At 45.8% G+C, this 21,600-nt stretch overlaps 2 protein-coding genes across 4 annotated transcripts in view; one reads left to right on the forward strand and one right to left on the reverse strand.

The window, feature by feature from the left end:
- LOC149359142 (potassium voltage-gated channel protein Shaw-like) overlaps positions 1-7,994 on the reverse strand; it is a 228,244-nt gene extending 220,250 nt beyond the window's left edge. For all 3 annotated transcript variants that reach the window (XM_089571387.1, XM_089571391.1, XM_089571385.1), the window contains exon 1: positions 7,716-7,994. The gene's annotated coding sequence lies outside the window, so the exon portion shown is untranslated. The remainder of the gene's footprint in view (positions 1-7,715) is intronic.
- LOC149359143 (uncharacterized) overlaps positions 1-21,600 on the forward strand; it is a 249,158-nt gene that overhangs the window by 39,924 nt on the left and 187,634 nt on the right. The gene's annotated exons all lie outside the window — the stretch shown is intronic.

Consider the following 21,600-nt stretch of genomic DNA (forward strand, 5'->3'; position numbering starts at 1 on the left):
AGCCGATATTAGTTCGTCATAGGCATGGCTGACTGCCTCGCCTGTGACGCTTGTGCTCGTGACGAGGCAATCCGGCAAGTGATTTGTATATCCTGTGGATTTAGCTTGAACAAATAGCGTCGTGCCCTGTGCTGCCACCTTGACGACCACCCGGTTACGGAGAGCAGGGTCTTTAGACTATGACCCTTATGATCATCAGCCTTGAAGGCTTGGCATAACCTGTCGTGCTTGCGTAACAGGCTGTGACAGTGACCGACACTTCTCGTGTTCGTAATTTGCTTTCTTTATTCTTCGGTTAACTCTTTTCTCTTCTATTCTTTGCCTCCCTTCTTCTAATGCAAGGCAGCCAACAGAGACTAACCTCTTCGCCCTTCCTTTCCCTGCTCTATCTCTCTCTTGTAGATACATTCTGATTAGAAATCTGTCTTGTAGATACATTCGGATTAGAAATTTAGCGTATGGTTTCAAACTGCGTACCTATATTCTGCTTATCATCTCTGTTGCTATTATTTTTTTTATTTTCTTCTCGCAGTTAAACATTATACCTTTAAATCGTGGCTATCTATGGCTTTGGCTTTGGGTCATTGCTTTGGGTCGTCGGCTGAGAGCAGTGTCACAGGATCGAATCCCGGACGCGGCGGCCGCGTTTCAGTTTAGTCCTGCGTTGACATGTCAGTGACCGTCAAAGAACCACAGGCGCCTTAAATTAATCCAGACATTAAGGCAAGCCCATTTACCCTCGATGTAGTGCAATGTATTTGTGGCTGCAGCGGCTGGGATTACTGTGAACTTCTTTGCATTTTTGTTTTTTTTACCAGTTCATCTCTAAGCAATAACGACTCTTTCAAAAACCTTGCTTTTCGTAGCGAAATGGCGAGGCATGCGAACTAAATTATATTTTCAAAAGCGGACCGTTCCGTAAAAGCATTACTGCTCGCTGAACATTACTGCCATCATCTAGCTTATCTTGCTTTATTTTTAATCACTGGCCAGTAGCAGCGAGTATGCCTCTGTAGCCGAACTATTCGTATAAATATGAAAGTGGGCTACAAAATTACGGAAACCTGACCCCAATGGGCGGCGGTAACGACAAAGATACAGCAAGGCCAAAGGTAAGTTTCTGAACGTGTTCAGTAGAGCAGCGTTTGAAAATCCCATATAAACACCAACCCTCTATGAAACCACTTGAAACTCCAAGTATCATGACTGTATGTAGCAACAACAATAAAATAAACAGCTGCAGCGGCGGCCCCATGAAAACACTATGATCTCCATTGCTGCTTGCAGCTTGAATTCTATTCACACTTCGGCAACCGTCCTCATTTTTCCGTCACCTCATAAAGAGAACGAACTTGTTCCGTTCTACATTCGCAAACTTAGTTTACCGCCGATGTTTAAATAAGTTGCTATCGAGAAATATTTATATATATCCGTAATGCATATAAAAACTTTGAAGCAAGATAGATTTTGGAATCCCAAACCGCTGAGCAACTTGGTACAAGTTCAGATGTGTGCACTCTGTTTGAACGACTATAACCACTCTGATTTTCTTTTCATTCTCAAGTTACTTGCATCGTAATTTGCCTGATGGTTTTGAAACCTAATCGAAGTGCAGGTCCACGCCCTGACGCAACAATGTCGACAGGAGTTTAATATCTTTGTTCTTCGCTTCTATGCGGAAATACACACTCCCACAACATCGTTTCAAGCTGCCCGTTCTCGGGGATTGTTTTTCAATACTCTTTATAAACTCGAAGCTCCTCTAGCTCGACCCAATCGCCTGTTCTTATCTCGAATGCTTGTTCACTCAGCTTTATTGCATTCCAGCAGTAAAACAAGGAACGCAGCGAACCGGTAGCGAGACTCGATAAAACTTCGATTATCTCTATGCCCTACGCACGATTGCGCACCGTTTATTAAGCAGTCTCATTACATCGGCAGCACCCGCACCTTTCCGTGCACGTTAACGTAACAGTGAGAAGCTGTTTAAGGGTCGTCATCTGGGATTACCGTCAATAAAGTAATTAGCCGTACCTTGAAAAGGAGGAGGAGCAGCAGCTGAGAAGCCACTTGCACTTACCATCAGCATACACATTGCTCATCTAACGGAAAAATCCAGCAACACCCAAAGCAGATACCAAGCTTCGATCTCAACGACAGCTCCTCGCTAAATTAACCGCTTCAAGCCACAGCTTAAACTTGCGCAGTTTTTTTTGCCTTAGTCGTCTCCAACTTCGAAGTGAATGTGCATACAGATCACTTGTACTGGACTGTCAAAATAGACACTGACAATAAAAACTGAGGGTGCACTCTTCGCAGACGACTGCCGAAATAGAGCGCAACCTCCCGAGGAGATTTGGAAGAGTGGGGGTGGCATACGTTACAGTATCAGCGCGTGTGTGGCGCGTGGCGGGCCTGTCTGACGAAGCGCGTATCTATCGCTGGCCTCGACGAGACATCGCCTATGCTTGACCTGCACCCCTCCGGAAATACGCGCGCGGCAATCACCACCGGGCCAGCTTATTACGAGCCGCGCGAGCACGTCGCTACACGCACCTATACTCACGCGCACTGAGACGGTCGTGTTCGAAACACGGAATGACGCCGCACTGTAACGGCTGCGATGGGGACGTCGGGGGCAGAGCAGTGGCCGTCAACGTGCTAGGGAGACGAAAACTAAGGGGGGGGGAGAGAGTGCGCAGGGAAAGGGACGTCGATTTGACGCGCAATTTGGAGCAACGACGAGCCACCTTCCGACTGAGCGGAGCGACGGCGCTCGGCTGTAATTGGCGGCCAAGCGTCCTGCAGCTCCGGCTGTCGTTTGTTAACAGGCGTCGTTTCGCGAGGGGATGTCCTTCGCCTGCGAGCCAGCCTGCTCGGCGCCATGTCTCCGAGTTCAGGCATTAAACTGGAGCATCGTCTCAGCCACACGCGTAAAGGGAGACCTGACTGGACGGCTTAGGTGTCGCCTTGCTCTAATGAGAGCAGTGCGCTCATTTCTTTGTCACGTAGGTGAGCGCGGGCACACCTCGACTCCGTATCGAACACTGGAAGTTCCTATCGGCAGTCGGCGTTGTCGACGGTGGGTTTCAGTTACACAGAGCTAACCGAGCATGCAAATTAGTTTCTACTGGGGGCACGCCCCACTATGTTTGCAGAGTGCCGTTGTACATACGCAACCTTGGCCGTCAACACAAGCTCTGCAGTTGTGCGAAGAGTGTAATTCAGATTTTAGAAACCTGGTCATCATATTTTACAGACACACTCGGTCAAAATTAGTAGCAATACCTGCATTTACGTTGAGCTGCTGCAATAGTGATAAATAGCAACAGTTGCTTTTCATAAGTCTTTTGTTTTCCAAAGCACGTGTGCATTCTTTGGGCTTCGTAACTGACAGTGCAGGAATAATCCACAGCGCAACGGTCTCGAGCGTTATGACATTTGCCCACTGAAGAGTTACTTCGTTGGTACTTTTCAATTATATTAAATAAGGCGGGGCTTTAAATGATGTAAAAAAATTTCATACGCTGTTTGGATATACAAGCTCTAAACAACGAGACATTCTTCATTTTATACGAGGACAGAAAAGGAATACGTAGTACTGAAACGTATAGGAAGAAAGACATGGACAAAACACTGGAGGTAAATCAATAACTCCATCCATCTTTTTTGTCAAGAAGGAGTGCTTTGTATAAATAGGCATTTGAGCAATAAAAAATACACGAATCTGAAGCTGCGACCTCTCGTACGCCTAAATGGTCTTAAATGACCCGTCAAGCTTGTGCGACTTGGCACTAAAAATGATGCTCCCGATTTTTCACCCGCTATATTTTTAGCTAGCTTCTTGAGGTTTAAGTTGGCGCATTGATCGCTTTGTTATTGATTCTTGACACACTCTTGCGTCCTCTGCTGCGATTTCATTTGCTTTATATTACAGTAAAAACATACCTTGTAGGAAATAATAACTCGTTCAGCAAAGAGTGATGCTGAAGAAAGGCGCGTGTTTTGAGTTTATAAGGAAATCAGGTGAAATACGTGTCGTTTTTTTTAATAATAAACAGTCTAAACGCTGGCATATTAGCTCACACCGCACCATCGATCGGAACCGAAACTAAATCCGTACTTCGTATTACTGAAGTTATAACTTGGTTATGTAAATGCCTGAGTTGCCAGACCGACAATAGTAAAAGGTGCATGCTGACAGGTTTTCATTGGCGGTCATGAAGCTCTATCATCCTATTTTTTTTTTTTGCATCACAGGAGCTGCTTACCGCGGAGGGTGAAAATTTCTATGGTAGTAAGAGAAAGAAATTGCGTCCATGGCTGCCTCCTTCGAGGTTGCAGTTAGTATGGTGACCATCATTTAAATCATGTGCTACTGTAGAGACAAAGTCAGGGGTATTTTATTTAACATAGTGCAGGCAGGGATTCTGAAAACATTGAAGGGTTTCTGCAAAGACATCCGCTCCATTATTTTCTCTGCATGAAGCTAATAGTATGATCGACCAACGCGCAGACTCAAACCTAAAAAGAATCAGTGTAGAACGTCTTTGTAACAAAGCTTCTCAAAACCCATTCGAACTAATGATTGTCATTAGTACCATTGCGCGGAGCAGGCTGGGATCATTGTGATCATGGAAGTAAATCGAATATTTCTAAAAAAATTAAGGGCAATACTTTTTGCGTAGTTGCCTTGAATTTGCTAAAAACAGCACTAAATGGCCAGAACTTCATAATATACAAAGCTGGGAATAATTTTCGGCACTAGTCCTTCACGCCGCACCTAATTATACGACAGCCTCACTTATCATATCGATCAGAGTATTCATGCAGATACTTCCAACGTAAACAACGGTATTTTAACATGGTACGTTTATTGCGTCCCCGGTATTCAATTACGCCTGCTCCATGCCGCAGTGAACGCTCTGAGGAAGATTTCAGTGCTCGGATCACTACTGATTGGCATAGACGTGACAACGACTGAAGAACGACAGCTTTCCTTAAGAATTATGGCTTCGCCATCCGATCTTCATACTTTCATAATAGAACCGTCATGTGTAAGTCACAGCGGCAGGTGTAAAAAAAAGTACTTTGTTATTTGTTTTCATTGCGACTGTGGGCGAGTAATTGTAAAAGGTTTGCCGGACAAACGAAGGAACTTGCCGTTTTCATGGTTCACGGCCAGACGAATATGGGTGCAAAATAATTCACTCTGTAGAAAGATTTGATGAGTATGACTGATTTTTATGCGGCAACTCAGAGTATATTGAATGGCGGGTCTGAAATATTACAATCTCCCAAGGCAGGCTAGTTCTAATTTTTTCTAGCAGCAATAAAACCGTTGTTACTTGATTACTGCTCCGATAACGTCACCTTCGAGCAGTATAGCGCACACCGTCGTAATCGAAGTCACGCTGCTAAGCTGTAGCTTTGAGTGCACGATGTAGTGAACAAAATGAGGTCGTTATAAACATGGGCAAAGGCAGAAACAATGTAAAAAAAAATCCCTGATCGCCGCCTTTCTCTCCAGCCATATGATTCCCCAAACTTCTTTCAAACCGAGGCACGTAGCAGAGCACCCAGCTACAAGATTAAACTTGCAGCCGTTAAAGCCCATCCACTTTACGGATTTTCGTGGCTTGTTACCCGCATAGCTGGAACGTGCCTTGAGTAGGCGGGTCGCTCGAGAAGTCTGCGGCACGAAGAAATCAGCTACGCTTCGGTGTAGGTCCGAAGTGACAGACGGCGAGACAAGCTAAAGTGGGCACTGGCCTTATCCCACGCCGCAACTGCAACGCTCGAAAACAGTTTGTATTCTGAGTTTATATTGAATACCAGTCTGTGTATAAAAGCCATGGCTTTTAGGTACGAGTTAGCGGCTGCGGTCGTCAAACGGTCACTGCACTTAGGGCAAAGGAGTTTATTTTGCTGTTAGTTTGGGCCTTGCGGTCGGCGCCCGTCACCAGACTGTAAATAACCATTACTGCCCGTGCGTTTGTATATGTCGGCACGCACGCACCTCATAATGATCTCATATTTCGCCCTTCCTCCGGGAATAGCAAGCAAACTCGGCAGCCAGGCTCGTACGTCTATCCTCCTCGCAGCTGCCGTTGGTCTCGTCAACCATCTTACGCACCCCACTAGGTGAACCAAAACCTGTTTTATCTCTGCTTACTCACTCACCGAAAATGCCGACAGGGATGACTACTGCGGTGGCCTATGAACCATCAGCGCACAAGGTTTATTAATTAATGTAAGTCTAAATTCCTCATTTATGGACCACAGCAAGGAATTGATATCTTTGTTTTGCTTGCTACAAAAAGTTCAAGAAATAGCAATGCCACTTAATAACGTCAGCCATCAGTACTTTTTACCCAACTGAATATCTTTTTCTCTCAGGCGACAGGTCCGATCCCTTCCTTCAATCACCCAGAAGAGCTTGGTCTGAACACGCAGTCAACAAAATTCAATTTCTCAAGCAAGCCTAGCGGTGAAAAAAAGAACGCGTCCGTCACCAAACTGGAGTTCTGGCATTCGTTTCAAATACGTTTTAAACAGGCACCACGCAAGTCTGTTGCACTTAAAGAAGGATCTGTGAGCGTCACAATATCCATCGTTCCCCCTGCGAAATGCCAAGGTGCCTCGCAGCGCATAAGCAGTGTCGTGCAGCGAAAGCATAAGCGAAGTTCTGCCTGTCGAAGGGCTGTACGCGGAACGCGCTTACCGAAGCCGTCGTTAATGCAGCCACTGTTCGCGTGTCAAGCCGACACTTCCAAGTAGCAGCCACTCGGGTGTCTTCGCCAGCCACACCCCCCGCTTCTCTCCTTCTCTCCGTGAGTTATCAGCGGCGCTACCGCAAAAACGCCGCATTTTTAATTACCAAGAACCTTACCACCCTCCCTCGCGGATTGGCGCCCAGCACACACTTTTACTTTTCTCCAGTTTTTTTTCCTCGCGCTCTTTTGTTGTTGTTGCTCTGCTCCCTTCGTCGCGCTCTCATGCGTCCGTGGCCGCAGCACCAGCGCTCGTCCGTGCGTCCTGGTCGCGGGGACCGAAGCCAGCAGGCGCGCGAGCCGTGTGGCTCCACGATCGATTCAGGCTACGGCGCTTTTTCAAAACTGCTCTGGCGTGCGTGCCTGTGCGCGCTGCTGCCCCTAACCTGGACTCCGCGGTGGCCGGCTATATGCACACATCACCAACCCCCTCTCCGCCCACCCATCCCGCTTCGTACGCGCTCTCAGCTTTTTTCCACCACTACGGGTTGTGTCACGAGCTGTTGTGGCTGGAAAGCACGTTCGCCCAGATCTGTGCCTCGCTGGTCGGTGATTTCAGCGCGCGCTTTGTAATGACGACGAGCGTGTCGTCTCCACAGCTGCCCGAAACCGCCAACCCCAACGGATGCGTTGGTGCACACAGTTGTAATCAGTGGGCACGTAACGCAATCTCAGAAAGAACGGGGAAACTACAAGCTTCGTGTTACTCAGAATTGCCGCCAGAGAAAAAAGGCGACCGAGGTGATGCGTGAAGGACTGGCGGGTTCATTACTGCAGTTCCGAAAGGTGGCTGCAGAGAACCAGAGGAAGAACTGAAGCCAGTACTTCCGCGCAGTCGGACACTCCTTGATGAAGAAGAGAACTGAGTGAACTCAGTTGGTCATGTGTGTGTAGGGTAGGGGTAAAAGGGGGAGGGGTAGTAGCAGTGGTCTCGCCACTTACCTGATTGTCGGAGGAGCCGGTATCCATTGGCAGAAGACGAGCGCACGTCGGCGCCCAGCCACTGACATCCACACAGGGCGGCTCACGCACGGGCTTGAGAGCCGCGCGGTGTTTGTGGCGAGCCGGCGGAGCTGCCGCCTTGTTCGCGGTGCCGCTTCCGCCGCCTCGCTGGTGGCGCAGCGCGCGCGGCGGCTGCGGCCGCGGTTGGCACCTCGGAGACAGTGAGCGCGCGCGCGGGTCCCGTCGCCGGCGCCCGGAGCGGCGGTCTGGGCGGCCGCTCTAAAATGGCTCCCCCCCGCAGCAGCGCGGCGGACGCTGGAAGCACGCGCCAAAGCGCCGCGATTGACGCGCGCTCGCGCGGCCGCCAGGGGAGCCCCAAGGTGCGGCGCGAATACGACGAAGGCCCCCAAGCGACGCGCCACGCGACGACACTCCACGGCACTATGGCCCATGGTTGGCCCGATGTCTGTCCATGAACCAGTTGCGCCGAACTGGTCGGCCATCGAAGGGAAAGAGAAGCGGCACTATCTGCAATACTGAAGTCGAGGACGGCGAAAGTGAACCAGCAACACCGGTATAACTACAGCACTTACTCCTCGAAGCAGACGGTTATTCCGTGGAGAGAGTAATTGCAGCTGATGACCCATTGGAGTTAGTCTCTTAAGGGCGTAGCGATTTCTCCGCTTGGGACTAATATTCGTGACAACCCAGTTAGTCTAGAAACACAAAACTCTTGTCCACTCTAGGTTCTTTGGTTTATGGGGTATAACGTCCCAAAGCGATTCAGGCTATGAGGTACGCCGTAGTGAAGGGCTCCGGAAATTTCGACCACCTAGGGTTCCTTAACGTGCACTGACATCGCACATTAGACGAGCCTCTAGCATTTCGCCTCCATCGAAATGCAACCGCCGCGGCCGGGATCAAACCCGCGGCTTTCGGGTGAGAAGCCCAGCAAAATAACCACTGAGCCACCGCGGCGGCCCTAAATAGAAATTATTTACAGTGAAATTCCACGGATCTATAAATACTATAATAAGCACATCCGCACTTTGAAAATTAAAAAAAGTATGACACAACTAGGACTGCATGTTTTGTTGTTCCATATTATTCAAAGGGCAGATTAATTCTTGCTTATTTAGTTGTGTTAGGCTTGGTAACGATGCTAGATGGCAAACTGTTCTAGCCGATGATGTGCGCTATGGATGACTTCGCAGAAAATTATGTGCGGCACGTAGTGCGCTTCATTTCTTTAAGATAATCATGGTAGGGAAAATTCAGTGGGGGTTCCTGAAAGAAATCTTCGTGGAGCGATGTGCGATGGTAAAGTTTATTGAAAAGACAAAAAAGTTCTAGTTTTAAGTGGGAAGACAGTTCCCGTAATTGGGCGCGCGCTCTTAAAACTGTGACATTGGTGTGACATTAATAATCACAATAAATGAAACATACCGCGCGGCTTTCCAAAGATTCATCATTATTCATGACGTAATTTGAGTCCGGCTGCCAGGTTGCGGATGCGTATTTTATTTTTTTCACGAATGGTGAGGACAAGTTTGGTTAAGTTGGCATGAGCGTGCTGAAGATGGTGTTTAAGGTAGCCTGAGGGGTGGTTTGCAGGTTCAAACCTGGAATTAATGTGGAGTTATCAAGATAAGTTCATCTGCAAGTTTAGCTCCAAGGTATTTGTACGCACTTGTAAGTTCGGCAGCTTCATTGTTAATCTTATGTGTGCGTTGAAACTGGGTTATATGATTTGCGGCAATACGCGTACATGGTATTAGACTCCCCGGCAGCACAGATAGTCGGCTCAATATTGGAAATATATTAGCGAAGGCCGGTCAAGGACCGGAGTGAAACCATTCATTTGCAGTACTGGGCAGATTATATGGGTGGTCTGGGTTTACAGAGATTTAAAAGCATCAACAAGGAAGAGCACTGCTCCCATATTGCGTTTTAAGTCAGACTGTAAAGCTAAGCGGTCAGTGTCACAAGTAGTCAGTGTCACTTGTGCTGCAGCCTTCTTCACTCTCACTGCAGCTGCTTTTCCTGTAATTTATACTTCCTTGCAGGGCTCTGAACTTTTTTACTCCGTAAGTTCAGCAAAACGTCTAAGGTAGTGCGATATGTAAGACCGGACGCACTGCGTTAAGATGAAGGTGATTTTTTGGGGGGCATTCTTTTCTTAAACATTTTGCTCCTTTTTGTGGGTGTCTGTTTCACTATCTTTTTTTTTTTTTTTTACGGCGCGAATACCGGCCATGCCTATAACTACTTCATGAATCTTTGTTGTGCTCTGCCAACTATATGGAGCTGTGGACCATGAAAGGGTATTTGCGTGGCTTTTAATCCGCGGTCTCAGTATCTGTTAGCCTGCGGTTCAGAGAAAAAAATAACACGAATTTGAATTTTTTATCCTTTTCACGTAGTTTCCACCTTTGCGAAATTTTCCTAGTACACTGCGAGTTTTCATAAGACGGCCAGATTAGCGCAGCAATGATAAAGAATCGCCTAAAAAGCAGGCGCTTTCGAATAAAATGCTAAAAGGAAAAAGTAGTTTTTGTGTATTTACGTCAACTTGCGATATGAACAGATGCATTGAGTCGCGTTCGAAGCATGCAATCTTTGAATCTCTCCAGAGTAGGGCATTTCCTGATCACGAAGGAGTTCTTGGTACAGAGTTCTTGGGCACCGCCTCTTGGTGCCATGTAGTTCCAGACACTTTCGTCCTTCATACTGATGTACATAGCTAGACATACAACGAGTACGTGCGGTGAAAAGATAATATGTGAACTTTCAATTGTTATCGGATGATGTGCAGTGTATTTCGTATTTATACTCCGTGTTAATCACTCAACCGCTTGCAACAAAATAAAGGAAAGTAAAGATTTGAAAGTTTCTCGAGAGACTGCCTTACTTGAAGGCAGTTTAAGCCTTTATAAATTGTATCATAAGGCGCACGCAAAATTGCGGGCCCCTAAAACTGTGACGTTCTGTCCAAGCAGGTTCAAGACGAATGATTCGTAGATGCCCTTGTTTAGTTTAAATGCGCACAAAGAATGGCGATATCTGCAAGAAAATGTTGCCAATTGCAGCGCTGAGGCATGGAATGGCATGACAAAAAAAGAGAATATGCAAAACCATTGCATCTGGCGCTAAATGAACTGGTAATTCTTTTTTTTCTATTGGTTGGCACGTAGAAAAGATAAATCAGTGGTTTTGTTCTTTAGGTGTAGGTGACAGACAGGGAATTGAAAAAGCCTTTCTTCGAGTGTTTTTCGAGGCCTAAGCTTCTTCGCCGCGCGCCCCTTTGTTCCGGTACCCTCGAACTTTTCCACTGGTGGCAGGAGTAGTGGCTGCGACCGTCGCATAGGTTTAAGAAAAAAAAAATTCTCAGTTTTGCGAACTTTGACGTTCTCGAAGCCAGAAAAATGTTCCTTTTTCGGTGTTTTTGGAATGCGATAGTTGATGGATGTCGGATCGTTATCCTTTATACATTTCTCCTTTCAGGCCGACTCTGTTTTGTGCAGTTATTGTTAATTATTTATTTCACCCGAGTTATTGATGCTTTACGTTGTAGCGACTATTTTGCGTTTGAGCGACTATTTTCGTCTACCGTTTCTCTCCGACTTCTATTTACTAGCACATACGTGCGTGTTCCGAGTGGATTATATTGGTGTCTCTCTTCCGGGTGTGTGGCAGAAAGGACTTGCTCTGCAGACAGAGGACTAAGTTTTTCCTCAGTAAATTTTTTCTACTTTTAGATTTCAAAGATTCCTTGGCTTCTTTCACTATTTTATTTTCCACAGAACCAGCCACTACGCTTGCTTCGTCGCACAGTTTCGTATATCGCCTGTTCCATCGAGCGAAGTCCAGAGCAAGACAAACACGATTGTCTTTATACAGAACGTAACGAGATTTTCTTTTTTCTGCGGCTTACGCTGCGTCAGTTGACAAGCCTATCCAAATGGCTGGGGTCGCGCTACAGCTAAAAATATGTTTTAAGCAATGCGAAAATTTTTTAGATTTGCCCAAGCTACTTTGGTTGTGCAATATTTCGTTTTCAGCGATTTTCATGACTCCCGTTGTGCAACTACTGAAGATGTGAGACAATTCCTTTGTGAAAGGGAGAAAATGTGTTTTTCCACAATCTGCGAACTGAACGCTGATTCGAGCTACCCGCCGACATAATTATCTTCATCCCAGCGATGTGTGACGGTGCAATTTGGATAACACACACCTTAACTTTACATGAAATTTCGGTATTGTACCGTGTGGTACCGAATAGAAAAATAAAGCGGTGCCGAATTGATGCAGCAGTACGTTAGTAATTTTGTAGGCTGCAACTAAGCATGGCCTGGAAGAATCGGCAACTTTGGTCACCGGATTCATGAATTTATCTCTCCAAATTAAGATGACTGCAGCATGTTTTCAGCTATTAACTTGCGATCACCTCGCGCGTAGATCACGAAGATTCGTACTGCCCTACCAGCCTTCCCCGCATAGGCATAAGTGGTGAATCGGGGAGCAACTTGAATAAGCATGCCATGCGTTTCAAGCAATATTCAGGCCAATATATTCGTGCTATTTGTGTCATCATTGACAAATACGGCCAAGGTGGACTGGGGTTTCTTCTTGGGAGGTACTGCAAGCTTGGGTTGGCTATTACGTCTCTATTCTAGAAACTTCATTCCAAAACCAAGCTTATACAAAACAAAGCATCGGCATTAGCCAAACAAGCCGCCGCGGTGGCTCAGTGGCTATGGTGCTCGGCTGCTGTCCCGAAAGACGCGGGTTCAGTCCCGGCCGCGGCGGCTGAATTTCTTTGGAGGAGAAATTCGAGGCCCGTGTACTGTGCGATGTCAGTGCACGTTAAAGAACCCAAGGTGGTCGAAATTTCCGGAGCCCTCCACTACGGCGTCCCTCATAGCCTTAGTCGCTTTGGGACGTTAAACCCCATAAACCAAACCAACCATTAGCCAAACATACTTCATCACCTGAAGTTTTGGTGGCGGCAGCAAAACAGTAGAAAAGCGTCTCACATCCGGGCTCTTTTAGGCGGTAAATCACTCGTTGAAGTTCGTACTGAGCTCGCAAGCTAGCATGTCGCCCACCTTCAACGGGAAGTGGAATGTACTTTATTACAACGCCGTGCTATGCATCGCGTGAATCTTGTCCCCGAGGAACTAAGAGCAGTTTGTCCGCCAGCTTGTCAGAGAGGAGCCAAGCCCATAAGGATGAAGGCGAGGGGGGTGCGCAGACAGATTTTTTTATTGCGACAATACTGTAATCATGTTGGCTTCATCAGCACATTCGAAGTGACAAAGTTTCTGGGTGATCTGCCATCAGCGTCGCAAAAAGGTGGCCATGGTGAAACCATGCGTATAATTTCCGTTGTGTCGAAACTTAAAAGGACGGAGTTTGTTCGGGCACGGCCAGGCATTCACAATGCCGGATTAGCTTGGCGGCTGCGGCAGCGGGGAGCCTAGTTTCTGAGTAAACGGTGACGCAATATTGCATCACGGTTTCCAAAGAAAGCGTATTTGCGCCGCCACTCGTCGCAGAGCTACATTGAAGAAAAGGAGTCTCACACGGCGGCGTGTTTGTCAAAGCCATTCTCGACAGCTTTTCCTCCGTCTCTCTTTTTCGGTTGCCTGTCTGCCCTGCAGGGCTCCGTGTAGAGGAGAGAATAAACACTTCTGGCTCTGGAATACGGGCCGACTGTCTCGGCCTTTGTCGCAACCTTTTCCAATTCTTTGAACAAACAGAGCTAACGTGGGTGTTGAGTAAAAGACACCCGGCTATTATTGTTTCTTCACTCCACTGATTTCGTACAGTTTTTCTTGGCGATTCGTTGTTTTAGCTAGTGAAATTTCTTGATGTATATTATACGAACGTGAGAAGCATTGCTTAAAAATTGCATCTTTTCTGAGCGCTCAACAGGAACGTGAGCCCGTTTCCTACATTCAGGCACGAATGCCGTAAATCTTTTTTTCGGGGAAATTACAATAGTAGTGCAGGCCATCAACTGAAAAAATGGGAAGTTCTTTCAAAGGACACCCCAAATGTTCATTTGTTTAGAAGCACACAGAAGGCGGATAACAACAAGTAGATGGAAGCACGATTTTAATATTTGTTTCAGAGCTTATAAATAAAACAGACAAGGAGTAAGACAAGCCTTGGAGACTTGACACACAACTACATACTCGGTAAGCAAAGCCGCTTCAGGGGAGATTCTAAGAAATTATATGCAAGGGAAAACGTACATATATAGAGGGCGTGTAGTTATTACTTTATAAATTGTTAGTAATGTTGATGAGTAAAAAATGAGGCGGTCTTTGGAACAGAAACGCGATAGGCTTTTAACGCAACTTAGCCGAGTAAACGTGCGACATCATGTGTTTGGCCTGATTGGCTCAAGGTTTTGCTCTTCTGGGTCATCGGCACGTCTGGCGACGAGATTAGACTCAGGTTAATCTCTGATAAAGGTTAAGCTGAACTGATCTGTTTGCGCCGCAGATGGAAGTTGATAAAGGCGACAGTGTGCAATGCACAGCGCAAGAGTGTGTTGCAGTCTAACACGAGGAGTGATCGGCTATGGCAGTAGCATATTCCCCTCATGCAGTGGCCAGCGAAGCTGATCTGTTCGCGTCACCGCAGGTTTGAAACCCAGTCGCGGCAATATTTTTCTTTCTGCACTGGCTGCTGCTATGCTAGGTTTTGCCAAGGTCAACTTCAAGCTCAAGCTTCACACTAACTCGGTGAGCCGGTTACACATAGTGCTGTAGTGCTTTCGAACTAAAAAATATACAGCAACACGAGGTAGACGAAACCGAGATGTATCCATTGCGTGAGTGATTTATATTAATTCCAACGTACTTTCTGCAGCTTCGAAAGTGATCACACTTTTTGGAGATATTTAGCAAATTAGTTGCATTTTTAACGTTTATTTTCTGCTGTTTTTAGAGCATCGCGCCATTAAAACTTCCAGTTCCCTCGTGGAGTCCTCTTACCGATCTGTGGCGTGAAAACTGTTTTCTTTAGGAAACGCAATTTGACAGGCCGCATTATTTTTTTTGTTGTCATTTTCAGCGACGCGTGTAAAGGTAGCAACCGGCGAAGTGAGTGCCTGAAAGGGTCGACACCCCAACAAAAACACTAAAGTTTTCCCTGCTAAGGATGAGAAAGAAGTGCCTGGCCTCATAGTTCTCACTGCCCCGTTCAATGCCCCGAAAACAAAGGTCAAACAAGAAAATATATAAAATATGACACGTAAGTCCGTATTGGGAAATACAAAGCAAACAGCTACTAGGATTCTGTGCGCTTTCCTGAAGTGTCACCGAGAGAAGTTTACCCTGGGATGTCGACTGTTTGATTTAGCGTCGTTCTGACATGTCTTTTGTGTGCGGAGGAATCAAGCCCGAAGCGAAAGCAGACGCAAGTGCTAGAAAATAAGATAGAGTCCGAAGGAGCCACCAGCGAACGCCTCGACGAAGTGTCCGCTGGCAGCACAAGTTCGATGGAGCTTAGAGGAAAGCACTGTGTCAATACCGACGGCAACTTCTGAGCGCTCGGAAGAACGTCTTTCATTATTTTCTTTCAGCACCTTGCTCTTCTTGCGCGTTCTTTTATTTTGAGAATCGCTGCTAATCCTGCCACTTCGAAGCAGGTTTTTAAAATGAAGGAAAAAAAAAAGTAGACCGCATGATGGAGGAGAAAACAGGCCAGATTTTAAACGTAGCCAAGGTCAAACAAGTTCCTATAAAATGATACTTGCGAAAATAAGTTGCAAGGGCGCACAATTACATGTTTAACCCTAATTCGTTATAACTTAGAAAACAGGCTGGCTATTTGTTTTCGTCAATTATATATTCTTGAAATTATCACCGCCACTATTTTTTTTTTTTTACTGCATATTGCCGAGAACTCGTGGGCTTTGACACCATGTAATACTGCACAAAGTCATAAACTTAGTAATTTGCCTCCACGGTGGCTCAGTGGTTATGGTGCTCGGCTGCTGACCCGAAAGACGCGGGTTCGATCCCGGCCGCAGCGGTTGAATTCCTTTGGAGGAGAAATTCTAGAGGCCCGTGTACTGTGCGATGTCAGTGCACGTTAAAGAACCCCAGGTGGTCGAAATTTCCCGAGCCCTTCACTACGGCGTCTCTCATAGCCTTAGTCGCTTTGGGACGTTAAACCCCATAAACCAAACGGTAAACTTAGTAATTTACTGCATCGTAGATAATTATCATGCTCTGCGATCTCTATGCGAGTATACAAACCTTACTACGACTACATATGCAGTTATGTATACTAATTGACTCCATGCTTAAAATATATACTTTAAGAAACAAATAACGTGTCACCAATGGGCTTCTATACCCGTCTGCTGGAAACAGTGCAAAGACAAATCAATTCCATGCTTTTTTATTCTTCCCTGGGAAGATAGCAGGGACGAAAAGTGTGGAAGTTTTGTTTTGTTTTTGCCTTCCTGCTTCAGCGGGTTGTCTAGCGGGCCCTTGGTGAGGAAAACAAACTCTATGATTGGGAGTATACTGCATTCTACATAATATAGCGAATTGCTCTTGCGCACATACTCCCGATCTGTATCACATGACCTGAAGTGTCATGCCATTGTTGCCCAGCTTGCGAACGCAGTCATTCTCCATTCACATTGCTCACAAAGTGGTCACATGATCAAGGAACATAGTCATTTTTGAGTTATACGTTGGGAAGGCCATACTAATTCAATCGCCACAACTGTTACTACTAATACTGCTACTGCTTCCGCAAGGAAGATAGTAATAAAAATTCCGTTAACTTTATGGCTACACAAAATTCAAAGATAAGGCATTGCGCAACGAAAGGACCAACAGAAACTGAGCTCTAATACTGGCATCTAACAAGCGCTTGAACGCTGAAACTTTCAATGTTAAAGTAGAGCGAAAAGACCTTCCGGTTCCGCAAACCAAGCAAACATACACTTTCTGTAAAGGGTGCTCTGCTGCACACTGCACTTTATTGCGGCGAAGCACCTGCGTAATGCGCAGGAGTATGCGAAGGGGGTGAGGTGGACCCCGAAAAAAAAAAGAATTTTAGGATGTGATCGAGGAGCTTTGAGAAACATCGCTACGTGAGCGCACGTAGATGAGAAAGCCCAAATACCGATGGAGGTAAAGCTGAATAAAAAAGCAGGAGAAGAAAGGAAAAAAAAAAAAAGAATGGGACCTGCAGTCGACGCGCGAGCAAAAGTCGTGGTCGGCTATTTTCACGTCCGTCAAGCAGCACACAAAGGCGTGAAGGTTCCTACGTCCCCAGCTGTAGCCCAGACGTTAAAGCTTATTTCAGACGGATTGACTATTAAGAACAAAGATTGGTGTGATGCGGTGAGTTGGTATCATGAGTAACAGAAGCAGCTCGAGAAAGAAAGGAGAAAAAAAAAGGATGGATTAGAATTCATGAAATAGATCCCAAAACGCTTTTAACTGAAATATGTGTTTTATGACACACTGTGCAAAAAATTTGCGGTTTACAATGCCGACGCTAAAGCTACCGGAAACGAACATGAAGTTAATACGTACGCACGCTACAAAAAACTAACATCAGAAAAGCGCCTATGGGTATGTATTGAGTAGAGCTTGGAATCCTATCCTGGCGCATACTTTTTTTTTTATGAAAGACGCCGTGGACATAAGGAATCATAGAGGAGGTTTTTCGTGGCCGAATTAGACGCATCATTTTGGGGTGGTTTGGACCCCTAATACAAAAAAGAACAGGATCGACGAAGACGTTACTTCCTGAAGTGCTAAGGACACGGCTCCCTCCGTCACGCTAGCTCTACCAATTACTCGCAAAGGTAGCTTCCTTGGTTTCCATTCCAGTGGTGGTCCCGAAAGAAAGTTGAAGTAACAGGTACAGACAGGCTGCTTCAGCTAACATGACCGCATGAATAAAAAAAAACAAACGTGCTGGTGGCTGTCAAAAAGTTTACGTTTTATTTCACATTTGCGCAAAGGATCAGTTAACATGAAATAACAACTTTGGCATCACTGGAAACTATCCACAAATTGTGAACTTTCAGAGCGTCAAAACGAAAATGTGCTAATCAAAACAAATCAGACCAAACCTCAAATCAAATAAGGTCCTGTTAGGTAGGGGGTGTGACACCAGCTTTTGAGCAGACGGCACTTTTTTCCACTCTATCAAGAAAGTATAAGAAAGTATTGTGGAGGACAAGAATTGCTAGGTCGCTCGTGCGTGATAATGCGTTTGCAGCTGCGCGACGCGCGTTTCTTTGACAAATAGCGGGGAATTCAGGCGAGATGCCACAATGTTGGGCACTCTCGCAATCATGCTACAGGGGCGGAAAATCACACAATTTGAAAGTTTTTTTTTCAATGCTCTGCAAGCTTACCATTGATTCTTGCCTCGAATCTCTAGCAACTTTATTCCTCTTGGCTGCTCATAAATCAGCATGATTTAAATATTCTCCCGTTTCTAATAATCGCTACCTTCTCTGCGTGTTCAGTATCATGCATACAAGAATGTTCAGAAGCATTTTCATTCTTCCTTTGCTTCTTCCTCCACGTTCTTATCGTGCAGCCGTCCGCGGAGACCTGATAGAACAATCACCCGGCTATCTCATTATTCAGTCACAAGGCATTACTAGACCTTTCTATGCAGGAAATACTTTTCAGCAATTTCTGCGGCGTTGAGGAGTAAGCTGCTCTCTCTGGACATTTCATGACATGCTTGACACTGCACCCTGCACATACTGCAGCAGACCACGCGATGCGTATGGCTCGGCTTGCAATCAAGGGGTGGTATAGTTCTTGCCCAATATTTTCTTTACAACCCTCCGACCAGTGTTTAGAACATATCAAAAGGAACGCTATTCTGAGAGGTTGTGTTGAACCTTACCATATTAACTTGACTTATCACCGTCCGTCGACCACACGCTATACCCGCCTCTGTCCTCTCAAAGCCAGATTTGCGAAAAAAAGTAAGTAAATCACTGACCATACTCATGCTTTGATTGTAAGTAAGTCGCGGACGCATTGTCTGGCTTCGAAAATTCGCCCTTTGATAAAAGGATTAAATGATTCGCGCTTAAATTCTGTGCAGTGCGGCACTTTCTTCTGTGGCTGCCCTTATCTTTTTCAACGCATCTCGCAGTGCGACTAAATTTGGTGCGCAAGTGCGGGCCGAAGAGGGAACTGTACCACGCAGCCAGAAAACAGCGGTGGGTTTCTTCGTCGACCAAGGAGCGAAGTAGAGCTGCAGACGCAGGCGTTATGCCAGAGCAGAGCCCTTCGAGGAGGCGTTTCCCGGGGCACCCAGTGTTGCGCCTCCCGTGTGTACGCAGGGGCGCCGGCGAGAGGACTTCTTTGTGTCCGCCGCGGGGGTCTCGGGCATGCAAAATTCACGCAGCGGCGGAGAGGAGAGCAGCCTCCTTGGCCGTCTTCCAGAGAGCTCGTGGCGCGCACGCTCTGTTCGCTTGAGTAATCTGCTAACACGGCGCCTGTCACGGGATTCAGCCAACCAGGATTTAGGGCGGCTGGGTTTTCCCACTTCCTTCGCTTCCTCTTTCCAAGCTCGCCCGTGGGTTCGTTTCACTTCTTTTCGCCCTTTTCGCACGGCTTGCCAGCGCTGCTCGACTGTATCTGCTTGCTTTGTGTTCTCTTCGGACATACGACACCGGGGGACATACTTTTCACATCCTTTCGTTCGCAGCATTGAACGGGTGTTTTGTTTTCTTGCGTCACAATTTCGTTTCTTCCTCTTGTTTCTTTTTTTTTTAGTTCCATGTTCATCTGTGCGTTCTAGAAAGCACTATGTGTTCCAAGATATATATCTCACCACATGTTGAACAATTTCCTGTTGAGACTTCTCTGAGAAGTAGCACGGCGGATGTCAAGCAACACTCTTGCTTTGACAAGAATCGGCTCGTCCTGGCTGCTTGACAGCATACTCTTAGGTTTGCCACTTCCTACACTTGTGCACAGGTTTTGAGGCCTCTGTGTTCAAGTTTGTTTGCTTCAGTTAGTTTTTGTTCTCTGTCCTAACTATACCTTGAGTAATTACGCTTACATCGCTTTCTAATGGTGTTATGATTGTAACCACCTCAGTTGCAGCCTGTCGCTCTCATCCGATATCCTGTCCCAAAATGAGGTGCGCCACCCAGAAAGCATACCGCTCTTTGATGCACCGTTTTAGAATAAAAAATACGCTTGTAGAGCTCTAAGTACCAGCGGCTCGCGCAAGATTTATCAAAAACATGCTACCACTTTGTAACCACCTGTCTAAGTTTGCATTCTTGAAATTTCTTGTCTGCAGGGCCGTTTCGTTTCTGCACCACTTTAGTATTGAAACCTTGCAACCAATGCAGCGTAGAAAGAACATTCGGAGGGGCATACGTATGAAGTTAGCTGCGTTGACCCGCGAAAAAACAGTGCATTCAGAATATCGAGTAAGCAATAGCTTCTAGATTAAAAATGTTGCATAAATATACAAGAGAGGCCAGAGTAAGGTGAGAGGTGTAATTTTTGCTGTAATTTATGAACGCTAGAAACTGTAAATAAAAATTTCATGTGTACCTTTTGTCTTTAAAACAGCTGCATATTTCTCTTTGAATAAAGCACTTCGCGGTATTTTTTTCAGGAAAAAAAATGACACGGGTAAATTTAAAAAAAAAAGAGAACGCCGCAGAACTACTATGTGTTTGTCACGAAGGCTCGCCGGCATCAGCAACGTCTATCCGCTCAGGGAACAGAAATGCGCACAGAAATTACGGCGTGTTGAAACTGAATTCCCTCTTTCCGTTACGAACTTTTATTTCATTTCCTACAGGCGCAATACGAATCTTGTTCACTTTTGCCGATGGAATCGAGTCGCTGTGTGCAGATTTTTTTTGTTCAGCTCCATTTTTGTCGCTTCTGTCATAGTATACGCAATATCATTTCCATTTATTGAGTTACCGATGAGCTTGGTTATTGTGACAGACACCATTATCACAAAAATATCTTTATTTATTCGAGCCAGCAGTTTCAATAGAAACCATTGAAGATTTTTAAGCAAGGTTTTGGTGCCGACATTTACTTGACGGATGTTCTTATTGAAATATTTTTTTTTCTCTTTTTCTCTGTCACGAGACCCAAAATGTCTTCTCTCGGAACGTTAGGATGTTGATGCGCCCTAAAGGTGGAAAAAGAAATCCGTCCTATTTGCAGCCTTATTGAACAAACCGAAAGGCTTCGCGAAGAATTCAGTGGCAAAAAAGTTGAAGGGAGGGCACAACTTTTCACTGGAGGAGGCATTTCGGGGAAAGCTTGTTTTCCGCCTTTGTTCCGAAGGCAAGCAAAGCGGCAATCGCAGAAGTCCTGCCAAGATCCACGCAGGCTTACGAAGAAAATTCCTTCCGTCTGCTTGAGAAATATTCTTTCTTCTCAGTGCCGGTTTATTTTCTCTATGTTCGCAAACTCCCTGCCCCAATTGCATAGCTTTGAAGGCGAGCACTGGTATTTGATTTTTCCGTCATTCATTATATTCGCTGGCCTTTTTCGATTGGAAGGTCTTAAAGGATGCCAAGCTCAAAGAATTTGATTTGGCTGCCCCTATCTGCCCTTTATTTGCTCACTTTTTTTTTACTTTTGCGTTGCTCCTTTTCCAGTGTGCCGCAAAATAATAGGAGGTTCGCTTTTTTGTTTTAGCCTTTGAAGAAGAGCGTTAAGCTCGAATACGTTGTTGTTGATCGTGCAAGACCTGCTTATTTTGTATGCCTTCAAGAAGTATTCCTCATTTATTGCAAAGCCTTGATCAAGAAACCTAGATGTTGTTCGCGCGTTGTTCTTTGGCGCGTTCAGAGCTCACTACGTTTCAATCCGGTTTGTAA

Source organism: Amblyomma mixtum, chromosome 2, assembly GCF_055824585.1.
Source record: "Amblyomma mixtum isolate Tamu chromosome 2, ASM5582458v1, whole genome shotgun sequence".
Classification (NCBI taxonomy): Eukaryota; Metazoa; Arthropoda; class Arachnida; order Ixodida; family Ixodidae; genus Amblyomma; species Amblyomma mixtum.